Below are 14,805 nucleotides of genomic sequence, written 5' to 3'. Positions count from 1 at the left end.
TTGCAGTTGGTTTATTTCGATTAGGTAAAAAAAAAAACATTTTAATAATAATAATAATAATATTTTATTAAACACAATAAAACAATAAAAACATAATTGAACCGTAAAAGAAATATGGAGTTAACTGGTTTTGCAAATAAACTCATATAACATGTACATATACAAACTACATATCCAATATGGACACTTGCGATATTATTATTTAAAGTGCAAAATGTAAAGTGCTCAGTCACGGTCATGCAGGACCTTCCTTAGTGTTCACATTTTAGAAAAAAATTATGTTTTATATACATTTTCTCACATCAACACACGTATTCAATCAATCTTTTATAGACCAGTTATCGTCATATAGATTTAACTCATTTCATAACCATAACTTGACCTGCCACTGTCAAGACTGTTCAGAGTTTCCAAATGTATTATAAAACAACATATTATTTATATTCAAATGTATGTTCCAAATTTACGTTAAAACATGATTTTAAAAAGAATTAAAGGGCAACATTCAAGGGCAACATTAAAGGGCAGTTCAATCAAAACATACAGTATCAGAGTTGTTACTGAAAATCTTGACATCCACCCTACATTAAGTTCATGAGAGAAGCAACAAATCATTCTTTTGTACTGACTGCATTTGTTCCTTATCTGATTTAGTTCTCAATTTCAAACTTACTGAATCAAAGATCTTTTGGCAGCATTTCTCAAATTATAAACTTGCTTGAGAGGAGGATGAATGAAGTTAACATTCTGATCCATTTATAACACATATCTAACATACAGCTTCAAAGGACCTTTAATGTAGTCATATGGACAACTTTTAAATTATTTTATGGTACTTTTGAAGCTTTAATGCTCCAGTTCACCTTCATTTGTATGGAAAAGAGGGACCAACACAGTATGCAAAATTGTCTTTTTTGTTGTAAATAAGAAACAAGGTCATACAGGTTTGGAACAATGTGGGAATGAGTTAATGATGACTGAATTTTCATTTTCAGGTGGACTATCCTTTTAGTAATAATCATTGCTGATGTTTTTCAAAGTACATTCGTTTGACTGAATAATATGATACAAATTATCCAAAGAATGTTTAGGATTCAAATTAGCCTTACCAATTTATTTGTTTTATAGAAGACAGAAAACTTCAAATCAGCCTAAAGAATAAATCAGGACATTATTCATCTCACAATGTGCTTTTATGAAGCACATTATAATCCAGGCACTTGATAATAACAATCATTATAATATGCTGATTTGCAACATTATTATCAATGTTGAAATCAGTTGTGCTGCTTAATGTTTTTGTGGAAACGCTGATACATTTTTTTCACAAATAATAGTTAAACTGAAAGTTCTAAAGAATGCCTTTTATGTGATATAACAGACAACTGAAATCTTTTGAAACATTATTAAAGCCTTTAACGGTCACTTTTGATCAATTTAAGGCATCTGTTCTCAACAGAAGTATATTAACTAGTTAATTTATTTAAAACAAGGGCATATAATCTCAAAACAATGGCAAAACAGACTCAAACATTTAAACAACACACAAATGGAATTATAAAGACACATTTGATCTCTTTGACAGAATTACAACAGCGGAAATAATGAGAAAGATGGAAGATGAAGGAAGCGCTGTGAATATATGTCTGTTAAGGTAAAGGTTGAAATGATGAGGCAACACTGTGAGATAAAGAGAAAGCCTGTGCTGAGTGTTAACAAAAGCAAACCAAAACCAAGTCTCAAACACAGTGAGGGATTGAGGTGACAGATGGTTTATTAGCGATAGAGGAGAGAACACAGGACCAGACCCCTACCCAAAACGATCCGCTGGCAACCAGACACGTGAATTCAGACACACACACTCTCTCAAATTCAGAGAAACATACACAGATTAATCAGATAAAGAGAAAGCGAGAGAAAAGAAAGAGGAGAAAGGGAGGAGGGCAGAGCGAGGGAGCGCTGCACTGATGGTGATTAGCTGAAGAAACTGTCTCTGTCCTCAGATTTGGCCCTGTCTTGGCATGCGTTCGTTTGACCGTTCGTTTGTGAGAGTGCAGAAACCTATAGAGCAGCGTGCCAGTGGCAGATAATCACAGAAAAACAATATTAACTGTACACACACACAAAACAGTACAACAGTTCATAGATGAGAAGTAGGTCAAAGAGAAAAGCTACAACACACGGCAAAAGTGATGCAAGAACACCAAGGAAACAGATAATAAAAGAACACTTAAAAAAATCACTGAAATCAGCTAAAATACTAAGCTTCTTGCAGGCAAATAGTTCTTGCATTTCAGTGGCATGCACTTCTACTGAGAATAAAAAATTCTAGACCTAAAAGCGTAGTTCAAAATGGTCACAGTTTGGAAAACATCATGTCAGAAGTACTGTAATTTGAGACACCAACCGTTTAAATACATGAACTTATAAATTATTCAGTTCATTCTACAAAACGGGTGGCATTGTTTCCCCCAGATATGTTTAAAATTAAATAATGAATAGCTGACAGAAGCTAAGTTTTACTATATGATAATCTACATATTTTTTTTATGCACACATCAAAAAAAAAAAAAAAATAAAAAAAAAAAAAAAAAAATATATATATATATATATATATATATATATATGTGTGTGTGTATATATATATATATATATATATATATATATATATATATATATTTTTTTTTTTTTATTCCATAACCAGCAGCTTTTCAAATGACAGTTGAAATTTTTTAAAGGAATCATAAAATGTCAACTCTGTTCTCAAATGTGAAAATAGCTAAAACTGACAATCCTGTTACTTTTAAAAAAACATAATTACACCTCAACATGTATTGATATTGTCATGATGCACACAAGAGGAACAGAGAAACGAAGGAGCAATGAGACACAGAGTAAACAAATCAAAAGGGTTTTATTTACAAAGGGATCACAGGACCCAACACATCAGAATGACAGGATGACTTTTAACGGCTCAGGGACTCAGGGAGTCACACGGTTTAAATACAAAGGCAAAATAGGATAATTAATTAAACAGCTGGAACCAAATTAAAATAATGGGGACAGGAACAGGAAACTCAGAAAAGGCCATGGTAACACATGGAGACAAAACCTGGCCCTGACATTACTCCTCCCTACCAGAAGACGCGTCTCGTGCCATATAACATCTAATGGGAAAGCAGGGTGGGTGCTCTGGAGGCCTCTAAGAGCAGGGTTACTAGAAGAGAGGCCTCCAGAGCGGGCATCATGGTGGATCTGTCAACTCCAGGCGCAAGACGGAGTAGGGAACACAGGGGGACATAACGGCAAAGCAAACAATGGAGCACATGACGGAGTAGGGAAGACAGGAGGACATGGTGGTACAGGCAGCTCAGGAGGTCAAGGCAGAGTAGAATCCAAGGCCGCAGCCCCAGCCCTGCCCTGGCCTCTGCGGCTGGAGCCCTTCTACCCCCCAAAATTACTTGGGGATGCTTACGGTTTCCAAAACCCTTTGTGGGTCATGGCATGGGACCGTACCCTCCCTGGGCTTACTTGAGGCTTGGGAGCCCTTCCTGGGCTGAACTTGGGGATTGGGAGCCCTCCCTGGGCTGAACTGGGGATTGGGAGCCCTCCCTGGGCTGAACTTGGGGATTGGGAGCCCTCCCTGGGCTGAACTGGGGATTGGGAGCCCTCCCTGGGCTGAACTTGGGGATTGGGAGCCCTCCCCTGGGCTGAACTTTGGGATTGGGAGCCCTCCCTGGGCTGAACTGGGGATTGGGAGCCCTCCCTGGGCTGAACTGGGGATCGGGAGCACTTCTTGGGCTTGACTGGGGTTTGGAGCCCTCCGAGGGCTTGACTGGGGATCTGGAGACCTCTGTGGGCTACGCTCTTGGGCTGGGCTAATACTGGAGCGAACTCTGGGGCCAAGGCTGACACCATTCTCCTCACCCCATTTTCCTCTTCTGGATCGGGGGAAAATGCATGAACTGGGCCAACACTGGAGCGAACTCTGGGGCCTGGGCTGACACCCTTCTCCTCACCCCTAGTTTCCTCTTCTGGATTGGGGGAAAAGACGTGTAGAGCCATCACAGGACCAAGCTCTGGGGCTGGAGCCGACACCCTTCTCCTCTTCCCTAGTCTTTTCTTCTGGTTCGGGGGGAAAAGGTGTGGCCTGGTCCAACACTGGAGCGAACACTGGGGCTAGAGTCGACACCCTTCTCCTCTTCCCTAGTCTCCTCTTCAGAATCGTTGGGGGGGGCATGTAGTCAGCGGGTGAGAGTGCTAAACATACTGTGTAAGCTTCCCATATTAATGTCCGGCGGGTTTGCCATATGTACCACCAGTTTGGGCGGTTAACTTGACTTCTGAGTGTCCGGCTGACTTGTCTTCAGTGCAGACAGCAGGCTGGAGTGAGCCACGGCTAACAGCATTTATAATGGTGCGGCCGATAGGCTTCACAGCAGGGTGGTCTTCATACCTCTGAGACACAGGGGGGAAAAAAGGAAAAAAAGAAAACAAAAACATGGGAGAAGGGGTGACACTTACTGTCTTACGGTCAGCCGTTCTGTCATGATACATACACAAGGAACATATGAACGAAGGCGCGAGGAGACAAGGAGGTTCAAAAAGGTTTTATTGGCAGCGGATCACAGGGATGTATGAGGTCTGTGCTGCATATGCGCCGGTGAGTCTTGTGAAAACCAAGGTTTGTTAACTTGTGGAAAGGAAGCAAAGTTTTCTTTCTTTAGCAAAGGAAAACCTTTCCTCTTGGCTTACTGAAATCGTCCGACATTCTCCTTTCCAAATCCTCGTTTTGTACTTCTAATTAGTGACCGATGTTTTGTTTTGATCTATCTGCTGCGTTTCCGCATTCGTCACTTGTGAGCAGTGCATGCACAAAGTCGACCTCATACATCGTCCTTCTGGAAGAGTTTCTGTTTACAACAGTGAGAGCAAGCTTTTGTTTACCCCTGGACCCATATGAAACTTTTTTTTTTTTATGGATGGCGCTTTTTATTTCACTACTTTTGGACTGAAGCACTGCAACACCCACTGAGCGGCATTAAACAGCTTGAAAGATCAAAGACAATTTTTTTTTATATAACTCTAACTGGTTTTGTCTGAGAGAAGAAAGACATTGACATCTAGGATGCCTTGAGGGTGAGTAATTTATAGGCTAATTTTCATTTTTATCTAGCAAGTCATCTTCACCACATCTAGATGCCTAAATGCTGCCATCCGATTAGCAATTTGTGTTACCAAGCAATTGAACTGGTGTACCTAATAAAGTGCCCGGTGAATCTATATATAAATATAATTTACATTTTTGGGTGAACTAACCCTTTAAGAATGCAACACTTAAGCACACTGGACTCCAAATGACAATTGGTGCATTAACTGCCATCTTTGTAATTTCTATGTGATATCACATATAAAATGATATGCTTTTGTAAAATTCAGTTTTCAGTTTCTCAAATTATGAGTTTGAAAAATACATGCATGGTTTTACTCCGCATACTTGAAAACTAATAACTGCAATACAAAGGTTGATTTCTTATTAAAGAGACAGTGTGCTAATGAAAATTGTCATAATTACTCACTCTCATTTATGAAAGACATTTTGAAAAATGTCAATGTTTATTTCAATTTTTTTCCTGTTCTTTGGAAGTCATTGGGGACCAATTTTGTTCTTTAAAATATATTTTCATTTTATTTTTTCATATAGAAACTCATACTCAGATTTACACTTCACCCACATGCACAAACATTTACAAAGGGGCAAAACTAGAACTACCACTTCTGTGTAAGCTGAAAGCCCAGAGGGGCCTGTTGGGTGACTGCTGGTCCTGTTGAAAATAATGACATATCCTTGTAGTGAACATTTCCTTATGGGAAATAATCTGTATACATTAAAATTGCTCATACAGGCCAAGCTATTCAAACACATATTAAGGCAAAACAGTAATGAAAAGGGCAGAAAAGTGAATGTGAATGAAGAATGTGCACGTGTATGCATGGGGGTTGTGGGGTTGTTTTGCTGCTAAAAAGTAAAAAGCAGCCTCTTGCTTCCCGCGCTAAGTCAGTTTGTGTATGTGTGTGTTGTACTCCATTCACCTGGTGAAATAGAGCAGAATGAAAAGACTAAATGGAGCTCATTATTCATCCCGATACACACTCCCGCCACACACACACACGCATGCATGCATACCCCCTGCCCTGAACCCCCAACACCAGGCTGCTGGCCATGCTTTTGTTACCCTCTAAATGATCCTGACAGCAAATGAAGCAGCACACACACAATTTGGGCCACTCGTCATTGGTCACTGGACATCACCAGCTTGAAAAGCTCTGAATGTGTCACTCAGTTATACTATATAATTTTTTTTTTCCAGAATCTTCATATTTACAGTGATGCAACTAGTTCAGAATACTGTTAAATGAAAGCGAAAGTTGATCTGTAAATGACAGTACGGTTTGGTCACAAGTCTTTCCGGTTTCTCCTCTTCAGTGGTGATTAGGAGTAAATGGTGATTTTTCCACAGACCTGTCCTTTTGTAATACATGTCATTTCAAGCACATTTCCACTTATATTTTAGAATCGAAACACTTCAACATGTGATTTGACTCCAGCTGTTATGAATGTGATGTAAACTTAATGACAGTCATTCATGAAATTCAAAGAATTAATTTCTCTTAATCATTCCTAAAAACATTCCATAAATGAAGAAAAATGGGAAAATAAGAAACTACAATAAATAATATAATAATATACAATAATAATAATAACATAAATAAAATCATAATAAAAACAATAAATTTTCCCCAAGTAACACAATCAGTTATTCCCAAAAAGGAGAGTTTCAAATAAATGTTTTTTTTTAATTCACCAAAGAATCCTGAAAACAAGGTATCATGGTTTATAAAGATTTCTATATATAAAAATAGTAATTTAAAAATCATAATATTATTTCAGAATATTACTGTAATTACTATTAGTTATTATAACTTTTATTTTAGTCAAATAAATGTAGTCTTGGTGGTCATTAAAACTTTTTTAATGTCAAAAATTGTATTAATATTTTATATTTATATTATAATATTATTTTTAATTGATTATTTAATTCTGTCTGTGTTGCATAAATGAGGCCCACTAAGTGAAAAGTTCATTTTAAAAGTCTATTTATCAAAGTTGTGTGAGCAAAGTTGTGCTGCAGGGGTGTGGCATGAGTGCATGTGAGCCCTGATGAGTGTGTGTGTGTGTGTGTGTGTGTGTAGTGCAATGCAGTCAGGGGATTCCACAACACCTGCTCAAGCGTTATCACTCATTTTATAGTGGTTCATTAAATGGCAGTACTGCTTCAATAAACACACAAAAGTACAAAAACAAACACAACTCCCATTGATATGCATTAATTTATGTTATTAGACACAGTAGCCCCTCATGAGGGGGTTTCCAGTTTGGCGGTGTGTAGTTTTAAATATATATGTCTTTGCAGACACAAGTTAAAACGAAGTATATTAGAAACATGAGTGTATTTTTAGTACATTTTGTACCATGAATGTGTTACATGCTCTCAAATAATGTTGCATGCATATACACAAATATGAGTAGATCATACACAAAAGAAAAGAAAAAAGGAGAAGTAGTATATGTGTGCGATTTGTTAGCGGTTAGCGTAAGAGAGCTGGAGTACGAAATGAAAACAACTCGACAAGTCACTTCCCCTAAAGCTACATACACACACCTTCCACAATACCTTATTAATATCATAGAAATATTCTCTTATGACAGCGGGGGGAGGGATTTGGAGAGGTTTTAGATTTGTGTTGGTGTGATTGGGTCAATACAGTGGAGGAGAGGCTGTCAGTGATGGACAGTGCATGACGGTGAGAGGATGTGTGAAAAAGAGCGACAGAAGCTGATACAAGGGAAAGTGTTAAAAAATAATGCTGATGATGTTTAGAAGAAATGCAAAAGAGAAGCATGAGGAAAAGAAATTATGCTAACTGTAAGAATTCGAGGTTAATACTTAACACATTTGCACTGTGCCGAAACTATGATAACAAATAAATGTGGTAGTAAAAAACATAAGCAGAGAGTACAAATTAGTTCATTTTTATTTAAAACTTGTATTACATAAATTCATGAAGTGTTATCTTAAAATGGTAATTACATAAAAAAATGTGTGCGTGTATATATGAGTGTGTGTGTGTGTGTGTGTTATATATAATGTGTTTAATAGATGAAAAACATTAATATATCATATTAGTTTTACTTATAACAAACACATTTTGGTATATCAAACAGAACAGCTGAACTCGCACACTTTCACTGAACACATTTCTGCACATACGTGCAACTTTGCAAGACAAAAGGTGGAAAATACGTTTTGACTTCTCTCATATCCACCCTAAACCACATCGCTATTAAACTGGGAAGCCACCACTCTGGGTTCCCCTTCACACACAAATGCATGCACACACACACACACATGCAGAAAGGCAGAGAGAGAGAGAGAGAGGGTTAGGCATTATCAGAGCAAAGCACTTGGGTAATGTGTCATCAGAAGCACTTGGGTTTCAGACAGACCTAAGCAAAGATAACATAGACAAAAACCACAGACACACACACAGAGAAGGAGAGAGAAAGTGGATAGGATTGAAAAAAAGTAGAAGCACAAAAGGTCAGAGAGATAAGAGATGTTTTTGTTTGTTGTTTTATGGATAGAAAGTGAGAATGACAACATATCATTGAGGATTTCTCAAACAAATCAACTATCTTCATATCATAAATAAGGCAAGAAAACTTCGATATCTTAAAAAAAAACAACAACAACAAAAAGACTTGCTTATATATAAAACTAGACTATTAAAATATAAAAAATTATATAAAAATAATAACCCATAATCGTACGGAAGCTTACAAGCTTCAATATGAATGCTATGAATGCAAAACTATCATAAAATGTGCTCTATATGTGTTTTGCTATATTTCCAGTAATAAAATAGTTTAGTTTGAGTTATTAACCACTGTGACTGATCATTGAGTCAATGAGCTGAACTTCAGAAAATTCTATGCTCATGAACTGAGCATCATTTTTTTCTCATTAATTTTAAAGGAGACCTATTGGATGGATTTCTTTCACAATTCTGTCTTTGCTTTTGTGTCCTTTTTAATGCCTAAAACCGCCAGTCCTTGTGCAACCAGAGCGTCCAGAACATTCTTCAAAAGTTTCCCTCGTGTTCCACAGACGATAGAAAATAATACACTTTTGAAACAACATAAGGAGGAATAAAGAGTTTGTCTAAATGAGCAGAAATCAAAGATTTTTTTAAGTTAAGTGATTTTTTCAGCAGAACATATACTTTACGTTTGTGAATTTTTAGAGCAGTCTTTCTAACTTCAGAATCGTTTGAAGATTTGGTAATACTCCTTTTAATGAATCTATAGTATTGACTCACTAAAAATCACCTTATAGGGTTCATAAGGTTAAGTTATACTTTATGTTTTGTTTTTCATTAAGACCTTTGACAGCGAAAAGTCATCATTAAAGTAAAAAACATTAACCTTAAAGAAATCAAATGTCACAATGGCTTTCAAGTTTCCTTTCACACTTTCAAATAATTTCAAGACTGTTGCCATAGTAACAGACAAGATCAAAAGCCGAGACTTTCATATTGTACATATTTGAAAAATTGTCTCACTTTTCTAAAGTCTGATTCATTACTAAAATACCTTACAAGCCAAAAATAAAATAAAAAATAACACAGAATGGAGAATGAAAGAAAGTCACCATGTAGCCAAGCCTCCATCACTGTGGCGGTTTAACCTACCTTCACATTTACGTCTCTAATCCACCTGAAAAACCACAGAAGAACACACACTAACTAAATCACATACAAGTGCTCAAACGCTATTTGCTTCATACTCACTTTGTCCTTTGAAATCTCAACAAATTGACTACATAGAAACCACACGCAAAGCCAAGTAAGAACGAGTAGATTAAGCCGACTCACCGTGTCATGGTTTGATCGGAATGGGGAAGAGGGAGCATTGGAGTTATGCAAAACACACATAGATTCACTGCCACTTCACACAGCTGACTCATTACACTGCTTTTGGACAAACGTTTGGCCCAAAGGTTAGAATTCTAGTGTTTAAGGGAATAACAATTTTAAGAAGCATAACGTATGAACACATAAATCAATGCAGTCACCTGTTTTTCAAGGTAAAGTTGTACCGTGAATACCACAGCATATACTTCCTAAATTCTCACACAGACTAAAAAAGTGCATTAAATGTCCAAGAGGCCAACACTATAAAATGTAAGTGATAGCAAAATGTTACCTTTGACATGGTGTTGTAGTGTAGTGCAATGTTAAACATAATACTATCCATAAAGTTTTCAATCAAAAAGTCAACTGCACAAATAATGTAATAATTAATTCTTGCAGGGAGCTTAACCAGCTGCAAATTAGAATGTTTTTGGTTAATTCAATTCTACAGGCTATATTTGCAATATATTCATATCCATTATTATTGCCATAGTTGTTGTATAGACAAGGGAACACAAACGCAGCATATACATGAAAAATGTCCACTATGACTATTTTTACCCCAAAATTAACTGTGTACTTAAAGGAATAGTTCATCAATACAAATTTGCTTAAAATGTACTCACCCTCAGGCCATCCAAGATGTAGATGAGTTTGTGTCTTAATTGGAACAGACTCTTAGAAATTTAGTGTCACCACACTTGCGGATCCTTTAAAGTGAATGGGTGCTGTCAGAATGGGAGTTTAAACATCTGATAAAAACATCACAAGTAAGTAATCAATTTTTCATTCACAAGCGAAAACCATCCAAACCAGCTCTAAAAAAAAAATTAAAAAAATAAAGTTGGTATATTTTCATTATGGACTCAAGTAGATACTGAATCAGCAGCACACAGATTTTCACTTTACAAGATATTAGTTGATGGACTGTAGTGGATTACTTGTGGATTATTGTTCTGCTTTTATCAGCTGTTTTATCAGGTCTCATTCTGATGGCACCCATTCACTGCAAAAGATCTATTGGTGATGTAATGCAAAATTTATTTTAAAAAAATCATCTACATCTTTTCATTGGCCAGAGGGTGAATAAATTTTCATTTTTGAGTGACTATCTCTTTAAAACCAGTCTGGTGCATGTTTTCACCTGTATTCAATGATGTAGTTTTATACAGTTTATTGTATGATTCATATTTTATGATTGATTAGATGTTCGTCAAAACATTGGTTTGAAAATGTATTATTTTACACTTTCATTAAAAAAATATTTTGCTGAAAATTTACTAAATAACAAAGGATAAAGATGCAATTGTGACAATTTACCTAATGTAATGTGACAACATGCACTGCTATTCAGTCATGACCATGGGAAATATTCAATGGAGTACAAAAAAAAAAAAAAAAAGAAGATAATTCCCCCTCAGTCTTCAATACTTCACAATAAAAAAGTGGATGTGAGCAATGTGGGCAGACCATCAAAGTAGACTGTTCCTATTCAACATAAATAAATGTGGATGGTGAGGTGCCTGTTAGCCATAAGATATAAGGAAGTGAATTTAAGGCCTTTAAACATTACAAAATAAAACAGAAAAACCTAAGGGGAAAAGGCATGTACAGAATAGAAACAACATTGAAAATAAGACAAGAAAGACCTCCGCAAAACGTAATCTCCTGTGTGCAGGGATTTTCCACTATTTTGCAATCGCCAAATTTATTGACATACATTTTTAAGAATTCATGGCAGATGTTGAAAGTTCCCTGGCTGGCATGGCAGAAATCCACCACAAACTGCCTTGTCTTGCTGATTCAGCTGAAGTTGTCCTCACACACAATACAAAAGGCCCCACCAGTTCCTGTACTCTAAATCATTCTCCATTGTTGATGCCGTCTTCAATGGACAAGTCATCAGAACACATTTTGGAGAGGAAGTCTACTGGTGCCCCAAAGCAATTCCCTATACTTTGGGTGAATCATTACCAAAGTCTTTCCTTTACCACCCATTGGTAAGATAATATGTGATCCTGGAAAAAAAGGTCACAGGATGTTCCACTTCAACACCCTTGTAAGGTTATTCACAAGTCAGATAGATAGGATGGTGGTAAAGCCACTGAAGGCGTCGAGGAACATAAAATTGTGGAGCCAATCACAGATGAATTGACAGTGCCAAAGAATGCAACTTTCAATTATAAGTAGAATTTAAAGAGATTGTCACAACTGCTGTAAGTGTAGTTTTAGTAAAACAAAGAGTAATAGATGCTGCAACCACAGCATTGCATCACAGGAATAACATAATTACATAAAAAATATATATATATATATATATATATATATATATATATATATATATATATGTGTTATATATATGTTATTTTAAATTGCATTACAAAAACAAATCTTAATGAGCTCAATCAGTAGTGCAATCAATAAACTAATGTCAATATCTGTATTTATTTTAATAAAAAATTCTGAAACAATATAGTGGAAATTGTTCTACTATATAGCAAAAGGAAAAATGCTGGTTTTAGTTAATACTAAATTAAGTTTTAAATGACCAGAGTATCAGAAAATAAACAAGCCAAATTAATGGATTAATACTAGACACTAGACTTGCATTAAACTAACACAGTTCATATGTTGGTTTTCAGTTTAGTGAATTCCTATTCCCCCTGTTTTAATCCATCTTCCTTTAGTGCCAATTCAAATCCCAGTTTGTAAACTGACATGCAAGAATCCTTAATAGTATATTTTAAATATGCTCCTTTAGCTCTATTGATCAGCATTCCTGAACTCATACGGGACAATAGTGAACACAGCGGTTCTGTCAGGACACATCAGTCCTTTCACTATACCATCTTACAGACCAAAACACTCCCTGAACAACAGACACACCTTGCACACACACACACAAACACAAACAAATAAACTTTACTACCACACCTCAACATGTACACCCACACAGCCACATGAAAGACACAAACTCTTTTTTTGCTGTATTTTAATCCTCTATATTATTTCTATTAATCTCTCTAACTTATTGAAGACGACCTCTGAGACACATCTTGTACACACAAAAGCACTTCCAAGGAATGGATTTTTAGCAGAGCAAATATTTAATACAAGTGGAGGGGGAAACCCAGGCTATGACGCGACCCTATTCGCTTTTTATTATATAATATCAGCACACTAGCGTGAGCATACAGGTATGTATGGCTTTGAGGTTGACTGACAGGTGAGTTATAAAGAGCAGGTGCAGAGCCTTGAGACCTGATAAGAGCATTTTAACCCTACTCCCTCCCCCATAAACACACACACACACACACACACACACACACACATGTTTAAATACACATTACATACACATTTATGCAAACATGCAGTTGTGGTGATACAAACAATGTACGCCTTAGCGCTTGGGGTGCTTACACAACAGGAAGACTGATTTTGATAAAGACAGGAAGGCGGGTTGCGGAAAAAGGCAATGCATCCTATAAACATGGGCTATTTCCAACATCTACCTACTCAGAAGTAACCACCAATGCAACACACATTCATTAAAAATATTAAAAGGACATAAATGCTCCATTCCAAATAGTGTTGAATACATCATTATCTCAAAGACAAATTTGGTTAAAACTGTTAAAATGTTGCTTATTGCTTTTTAAAATGCTTATTAAAAATGCTTATTTTGAATTATGCATGTTGTGTTTTAGGGTTAAAGGAAATGCCCATAAAGCTAAAAGATAATGTCCTGGAAGAAAATTTCTAGCACTTCTTAAAAAATAATAAGGGCCAAATTAAGTGCCAAACTGAAACTAAAACTATTTCTTAATTTAAATAAGGCTGAAATAAAATTTAAATATTAGATGAAAAACAAAACAACAATTCAACAATAAACAAAAATTTAAGTGAAAATGAAAATATAAAAAAAGCAAATTTGTAATAATAATACAAAAAAATGATAATAGCCTACAAATAATGTTCTAAAACCTATGAGCTGCCTACATTTACAGCATCAAGATGCAAAGGCTTTTCTAATATACTTTATTCGAGCCTTAAATTTTAAGGCAACATCGTATGTATCTTTCATAAAGAAGGCAATCCCAGAATGCATTGGGGTGAGCTCATTGAAATGACTTACAGAATACTGAAAAAAGCATTCATAAAAACATTTAATAAAAATATGTACTCTTTACCTAATATTTGCTTTTTCTGTGCATTTTTATGGTTATTTATTTGAGTATTAGTTTAGAGAATAGCAATTATGCTAATTGGAAATCTCTACTGAATGCAATCCAAAAGCATTGGAACACAGAGATTCTTGCCCTGTAGAATGCTAAAACTACTCACTTATGAGGGTGATAAGGATGATGGCTGCATAGTAAATATGTTTTGGAACAGAGCTACAGCCGAGAAAATGAGAAGTAAAGAGAAGACAAAAGCCATCTACAATTCTGTCATGTTCTGTCAAATGTACCCACCCATGCAAACACACACATACACAAACGTGCGATTGTGCACACGCAATGACGAGGAAGGAACACAAAAACAAGAAGAAAGAACAGGATAGAAAAGGAGGATGTAAGAGTGGTGCTATGTGATCCTTCTGGCAGAACCAGATTGGGATAAGGGTGAATCACCACAGGCTCGGCTCAGCTTGTCTCTGCCCCCTCACCCTCCCATCACACCCTGGACCTCTCACCTGGGATCCGGGATCAGTCCAGACACGCTAACACACACAACACAACCCGGACATGCACGACTAACCTGTACTGT

Source organism: Carassius auratus, chromosome 23, assembly GCF_003368295.1.
Source record: "Carassius auratus strain Wakin chromosome 23, ASM336829v1, whole genome shotgun sequence".
Classification (NCBI taxonomy): Eukaryota; Metazoa; Chordata; class Actinopteri; order Cypriniformes; family Cyprinidae; genus Carassius; species Carassius auratus.
The sequence above is the reverse complement of the archived record's forward strand: the minus strand, read 5'-3'. Positions refer to the sequence as shown.